Source organism: Pseudophryne corroboree, unplaced genomic scaffold (genome assembly GCF_028390025.1).
Source record: "Pseudophryne corroboree isolate aPseCor3 unplaced genomic scaffold, aPseCor3.hap2 scaffold_1601, whole genome shotgun sequence".
NCBI classification, from domain to species: Eukaryota; Metazoa; Chordata; class Amphibia; order Anura; family Myobatrachidae; genus Pseudophryne; species Pseudophryne corroboree.
Genome location: NW_026968235.1, coordinates 69,865 through 76,665, shown reverse-complemented (window position 1 = coordinate 76,665; position 6,801 = coordinate 69,865). Strand labels below are relative to the sequence as shown.

The window sequence follows — 6,801 nt, the reverse complement described above, 5'->3', positions numbered from 1 at the left end:
GTGACCTTCGTTTGGGAGAAAAATGCAAAGGTACAAGACAGCTTTTCCTTGCCAATATCTCTCTTTTGCAAAGAGCTGCGCATTGGAAAATTCAGGGCTATGTCGTGTAGATGATGGCCTAACAGGAGGCTTTAAAATTTTCTTTCTAGTGACCTTCGTTTGGGAGAAAAATGCAAAGGTACAAGACAGCTTTTCCTTGCCAATATCTCTCTTTTGCAAAGAGCTGCGCATTGGAAAATTCAGGGCTATGTCGTGTAGATGATGGCGTAACAGGAGGCTTTAAAATTTTCTTTCTAGTGTCCTTCGTTTGGGAGAAAAATGCAATGGTACAAGACAGCTTTTCCTTGCCAATATCTCTCTTTTGCAAAGAGCTGCGCATTGGAAAATTCAGGGCTATGTCGTGTAGATGATGGCCTAACAGGAGGCTTTAAAATTTTCTTTCTAGTGTCCTTCGTTTGGGAGAAAAATGCAAAGGTACAAGACAGCTTTTCCTTGCCAATATCTCTCTTTTGCAAAGAGCTGCGCATTGGAAAATTCAGGGCTATGTCGTGTAGATGATGGCCTAACAGGAGGCTTTAAAATTTTAATTCTAGTGCTACTCCGATCAACAACTGTTCCTTGGACCTCGCCTTTATCTGGAGATCGTCCAAGTACGGGATAATTATAACTCCCTTTTTTCGCAGGAGTATCATCATCTCGGCCATTACCTTGGTAAACACCCTCGGTGCCGTGGACAGACCAAACGGCAGCGTCTGGAATTGGTAATGACAGTCCTGTACCACAAATCTGAGGTACTCCTGGTGAGGAGAGTAAATGGGGACATGCAGGTAAGCATCCTTGATGTCCAGTGATACCATGTAATCCCCTTCCTCCAGGCTTGAGATAACCGCCCTGAGCGATTCCATCTTGAACTTGAACCGTTTTATATACGTGTTCAAAGATTTAAAATTTAAAATGGGTCTCACCGAACCGTCCGGTTTCGGTACCACAAACCTTATTATTTCAAAACTTGTAACCATGCCAATCACAGACAGAAGGTTTCCATTAGACACAGATCTGAGAATATACTTAACTGAACATTATGTCCCACACACAAAACCATAACACACAAATTTAAATACAGTTTGCAAACTTCAATTTCTTGCAGATTTCAACAGTTTTGCCGATTTCAAAATACGCTTAGTATTGGTTGATCAGGCCAATATTATACAGCATGATTTAAATGCAAAACATATACTGTACCCTTTGTCACAGTACTATACAAAATTTGTGCTTCTATGGAATATTTCTTCCATACATGATATGCACACTTAGGGTTAATCCTCCCTGCCCTTCCCATACGCTGGAAAAATTCGCAATCCCTGCAATTTTTCACACACGCGACACGTCTGTCAACTGGGAAGCTGCAGTAGATCCTCTTATCACAACTACAATCACAAAGCAACATGCTTAGGTTATGCTTAAAACAACCAGCAGCTCTTAGCAGCTCAGTATTGCAATATATACTTACACTCAGTTACATATAATCCCTATAACCTCGGGTTGTTCACTCTATTTTTTTCTAATGTACCCTTCTTATACACGTGTAGCTGACTAACAAGTGGAGGTGATCTATGTGCTTTTTACTTTATTTGGCTCTTGGTCCAAAGCACTTATTCATGCAATCATTCATAGAGTGAAAAACACAGGTCACTGTTTCTTTGCTCAAATCTTTGAATTAATTTTGGTATTCTTATTTACATGCAACAGCATCTGTCAATCATCATTTCCGAGTTACTTGGTCCTTCAACCGATTTGGACATAATTTTGGTATTCATTTTACAAACAAGCAACAACAAACAGGTCCCTGAGTTATTTTACTAGTTTTTTTTCAATCTCTCCACTTCTCATTCTCATATTATAAAAAATACAATCACACAGACAGCTGGCAGGTATAGAAACAGCATGTACTGGAATACAGCACATACCATGGTATTCTATACTTACCAGTGCTGTTATGACTTGGGATGTTCCTTCCATCATCAGCTGCTGGCTGGCTGGCACACCCCTTTGAGAATTTGATGAAGAGATCGAGATCTATAGTTCCAAGGACATAGCCCCCATCTGTTGAATTCTCTTGGATTAACTAAATTAACCATCTTGTTGCTGTTTGGGTTGTTAGGTAAAAGAATGAATTGAAAATGGATTTATAAAAATCAATTATTATTTATTCAAAGGGCCACGCCCGTATACAGGGGAGAAGTAGCATTCTCTCGTCCTGTGTCAAATCATTTAACAACAACATACACGTATCAACAATGAGTTTTATATAATACACAGTTACACCCCTTTTGTATATTCCTCCCATATGATTTCATACCCCAGGAATACAATGTTAGGCAATAGAGTTATGCAATATTGGGACAATTGTCAAGAATACTAAAAAGATACTCGTGAGCTTCAACTGTGTCCATATTAGGAATTACATCTGGTCTCTATGAGCTTTTAGAAAGTGCGTATGTGGAAACAATACTTAGCCAACAAAGTTGTTTTTCTCTCAGGGTGTGTAAAAAGTTCAAGATGAATTTGCTATATCATCTAGCTAGAATCAAAATGGATTCTGTTATGCTTTCATATTATACTAGTGAATATGAGAACCCTTTGCTTATTGGATGTATACATAATATACGTACTATCCCGTAGTGCACACACATAACTGTTAGGCCTTCAGCAGGTTGCCTCTGTCACAGTATTCAACACATCTTATAAAACTCTCCAGATTATTGACTTTTTAAAGTTTTTCTAGGAAACGTTTTAGATGAATGCTTATTAGCCTTTGTCAGTATGCACTTTCGCAAAGTGTCTCTGTGGCGCAATCAGTTAGTGTGTACGGCTGTTAACTAAAAGGTTGGTGGTTCAATCCCACCCAGGGATGTAATTGATCTTGTTATCAGATTTTGGTGATCTTTAAGTAGACAAGTCAAAATTTCAAACCGCCTCTTATGGTGTAGGGTACCTGGCCTTCTCTGATGTAATCAGAGTTAGATTTGATTCATTGATTTTATAAAAACAGCTAGGAAGCACAATTTAGCAGTGGTTTGCAGAGAAAAAAAATATGCTGGCAGAAAAATCCAATTGAGTGATTAAACAGCTCTTCATTTTCTGGCTTTATTTTTATGCTAACAAATTTGTTCTCTGAAAAGTGTCCACAAAGCCAAGTCTCTGATTAACACCTTTGTAAGGATGGTTTTTCACCTATTACTAAATTATACTTGCTTCATTGGAAAGGCAGCAAGATGCATCCTCATTTCAATGTCTACTGAAATAATACAGGTTGACACCAGGAAACATTAACGCCACTGCATCCTTGCTGCTTTCTCATGTGGAAGTCTGTTTAATGTGAAAACAAGGTGATATCTAATTAGCACACAGGTAAGGAATTCCGAAAATCTTTATTTAAGGGTGAAGATGTTTCTCACAAAATTGTTGCCCCAATGCATCATTGAAATTCAAGCTGGAAAGATGATTTTAATATATCACTTGTACATTTTGTATTGCTCTTCTGGTGACAATGTAGTTTTTTTTTCAATTACCATTTTAATAACAGGGTAAAGAAAATTAAGTGGATTTTTGAAAGAAAACTATACTGTCAATATACTATTAAAACAAATTAAAATGGTAAAAGTTATTGTACTTTAAGTAAAAATAAAAGAGCAAAAATATCAATCCCAGTTTTGATTACTTAAATTAACAAAAAAAATGCATATAGCAAAGGATAGTTTCAATCTGCCTACCTCTGGGTTATGGGTCCAGCATGCTTCCATTGCAGTACTCTGCTGCACATGTAAGTGCAAGAGATCCTGAAGCACTCACTCATCATGGGAAAGTACCAATGTGTTTATTCGTTGGTTGATGGAAGAAACATCTTACAAAAACTCTCCAGATTATTGATTTTTTAATGTTTTTCTAGGAAACGTTCTAGATTTATGCTTATTAGCCTTTGTCAGTATGCACTTTTTGCAAAGTGTCTCTGTGGCGCAATCGGTTAGTGTGTTCGGCTATTAACCGAAAGGTTGGTGGTTCAATCCCACCCAGGGATGTAATTAAACCTGTGATCAGATTTTGGTGATATTTAAGTAGACAAGTCAAAATTTCAAACCCCCTCTTATGGTGTAGGGTACATGGCCTTCTCTGATGTAATCAGAGTTAGATTTGATTCAGTTATTTTATAAAAAAACAGCTAGGAAGCACAATTTAGCAGTGGGTTGCAGAGAAAAAAAAATATGCTGGCAGAAAAATCCAATCGAGTGATTAAACAGCTCTTCATTTTCTGGCTTTATTTTTATGCTAACAAATTTGTTCTCTGAAAAGTGTCCACAAAGCCAAGTCTCTGATTAACACCTTTGTAAGGATGGTTTTTCACCTATTACTAAATTAAACTTGCTTCATTGGAAAGGCAGCAAGATGCATCCTCATTTCAATGTCTACTGAAATAATACAAGTTGACACCAGGAAACATTAACGCCACTGCTTCCTTGCTGCTTTCTCATGTGGAAGTCTGTTTAATGTGAAAACAAGGTGATATCTAATTAGCACACAGGTAAGGAATTAAGAAAATCTTTATTTAAGGGTGAAGATGTTTCTCACAAATTTGTTGACCCAATGCATCATTGAAATTCAAGCTGGAAAGATGATTTTAATATATCACTTGTACATTTTATATTGCTCTTCTGATGACAATGTAGTTTGTTTTTGTCAATTACCATTTTAATAATAGGGTAAAGAAAATGAAGTGGATTTTTGAAAGAAAACAATACTGTCAATATACTATTAAAACAAATTAAAATGGTAAAAGTTATTGTACTTTAAGTAAAAATAAAAGAGCCAAAATATCAATCCCAGTTTTGGATTACTTTAATTAACAAAAAAAAATGCATATAGCAGAGGATAGTTTCAATCTGCCTACCTCTGGGTTATGGGCCCAGCATGCTTCCATTGCTGTACTCTGCTGCACATGTAAGTGCAAGAGATCCTGAAGCACTCACTCATCATGGGAAAGTACCAATGTGTTTCTTCGTTGGTTGATAGAAGAAACATCTTACAAAAACGCTCCAGATTATTGACTTTTTTAAGTTTTTCTAGGAAACGTTTTAGATGAATGCTTATTAGCCTTTGTCAGTATAGACTTTTGCAAAGTGTCTCTGTGGCGCAATCAGTTAGTATGTACGGCTATTAACCATAAGGTTGGTGGTTCAATCCCACCCAGGGACCTAATTGACCTTGTTATCAGATTTTGGTGATCTTTAAGTAGACAAGTCAAAATTTCAAACCCCCTGTTACGGTGTAGGGTACCTGGCCTTCTCTGATGTAATCAGAGTTAGATTTGATTCAGTGATTTTATAAAAACAGCTAGGAAGCACAATTTAGCAGTGGGTTGCAGAGAAAAAAAAATATGCTGGCAGTAAAATCCAATTGAGTGATTAAACAGCTCTTCATTTTCTGGCTTTATTTTTATGCTAACAAATTTGTTCTCTGAAAAGTGTCCACAAAGCCAAGTCTCTGATTAACACCTTTGTAAGGATGGTTTTTCACCTATTACTAAATTAAACTTGCTTCATTGGAAAGGCAGCAAGATGCATCCTCATTTCAATGTCTACTGAAATAATACAAGTTGACACCAGGAAACATTAACGCCACTGCATCCTTGCTGCTTTCTCATGTGGAAGTCTGTTTAATATGAAAACAAGGTGATATCTAATTAGCACACAGGTAAGGAATTAAGAAAATCTTTATTTAAGGGTGAAGATGTTTCTCACAAAATCGTTGCCCCAATGCATCATTGAAATTCAAGCTGGAAATATGATTTTAATATATCACTTGTACATTTTGTATTGCTCTTCTGGTGACAATGTAGTTTGTTTTTGTCAATTACCATTTTAATAATAGGGTAAAGAAAATGAAGTGGATTTTTGAAAGAAAACAATACTGTCAATATACTATTAAAACAAATTAAAATGGTAAAAGTTGTTGTACTTTAAGTAAAAATAAAAGAGCCAAAATATCAATCCCAGTTTTGGATTACTTTAATTAACAAAAAAAAATGCATATAGCAGAAGATAGTTTCAATCTGCCTACCTCTGGGTTATGGGCCCAGCATGCTTCCATTGCTGTACTCTGCTGCACATGTAAGTGCAAGAGATCCTGAAGCACTCACTCATCATGGGAAAGTACCAATGTGTTTCTTCGTTGGTTGATGGAAGAAACATCTTACAAAAACTCTCCAGATTATTGACTTTTTAAAGTTTTTCTAGGAAACGTTTTAGATGAATGCTTATTAGCCTTTGTCAGTATGTACTTTTGCAAAGTGTCTCTGTGGCGCAATCAGTTAGTATGTACGGCTATTAACCAAAAGGTTGGTGGTTCAATCCCACCCAGGGACCTAATTGACCTTGTTATCAGATTTTGGTGATCTTTAAGTAGACAAGTCAAAATTTCAAACCCCCTGTTATGGTGTAGGGTACCTGGCCTTCTCTGATGTAATCAGAGTTAGATTTGATTCAGTGATTTTATAAAAACATCTAGGAAGCACAATTTAGCAGTGGGTTGCAGAGAAAAAGAAATATGCTGGCAAAAAAATCAAATTGCGTGATTAAACAGCTCTTCATTTTCTGGCTTTATTTTTATGCTAACAAATTTGTTCTCTGAAAAGTGTCCACAAAGCCAAGTCTCTGATTAACACCTTTGTAGGGATGGTTTTTCACCTATTACTAAATTAAACTTGCTTCATTGGAAAGGCAGCAAGATGTATCCTCATTTCAATGT

At 36.5% G+C, this 6,801-nt stretch overlaps 1 non-coding gene across 1 annotated transcript; it reads left to right on the top strand.

The window, feature by feature from the left end:
- The first annotated feature begins 4,005 nt into the window (after nt 1-4,005).
- On the top strand, nt 4,006-4,079 carry TRNAN-AUU (transfer RNA asparagine (anticodon AUU)). The gene has a single exon. It is a non-coding gene; the product is annotated as a tRNA-Asn (tRNA).
- Nucleotides 4,080-6,801: the final 2,722 nt, after the last annotated feature.